Source organism: Schistocerca cancellata, chromosome 4, assembly GCF_023864275.1.
Source record: "Schistocerca cancellata isolate TAMUIC-IGC-003103 chromosome 4, iqSchCanc2.1, whole genome shotgun sequence".
Classification (NCBI taxonomy): domain Eukaryota; kingdom Metazoa; phylum Arthropoda; class Insecta; order Orthoptera; family Acrididae; genus Schistocerca; species Schistocerca cancellata.
In genome coordinates, this window is record NC_064629.1 from 72,159,141 (window position 1) to 72,159,808 (window position 668).

The window sequence follows — 668 nt, forward strand, 5'->3', positions numbered from 1 at the left end:
ATCGTAGAAGTAGATGCTTGCACCATGTTATCACATGCAAGTGCGCTATGCTGTAGAATAAGTTGTAGCGTTAAGGATTAGTAACCAGAGCAGTGGGAAATGAACTGCGTTATTTTAAAGGAGAAAACGAACGAAGTGATTATCTACTGAACAGTAAAATCTGTTGTCAATAGTCGCAATTTGTGTCAAGTAGTCGAGGAAAAACTTTGCAGGTAATATTGGGCCTATGGGATCATTATCTGTCGTGTCAAAGGGATAGCATCTGTAAAGCTATGAATGACCTAAACCGTATGTAGCGAAGCTCTGTTCAAAGGAATATAGGTTTCTACAAGTTTTACTGCGTTTTTGCCGTTTGGTCTAAATGACACAACACAGATTTTTGACAGACAAATATTGTGTAGAATTGATAAATAAAAGCAAAACAGATTAGTTAATTAGTGGCTCAAATATTATGGAGTGCCTTTCATACGGTCACCAGTAATTAATTTCACAAAAACACTTATGTCCTTTTCGAGCCTCAATTAGATGTACGTTTACACGCAAAGGATATGAATTACTTTGTGGTAGAAAATCTACCAGTTTTATCTTTCCATGCAATTCTTAGTGACACTCAACGAATTTATTATATGAACTGGTTGAATAAGACTCACATTGGTTCCAGTGACATT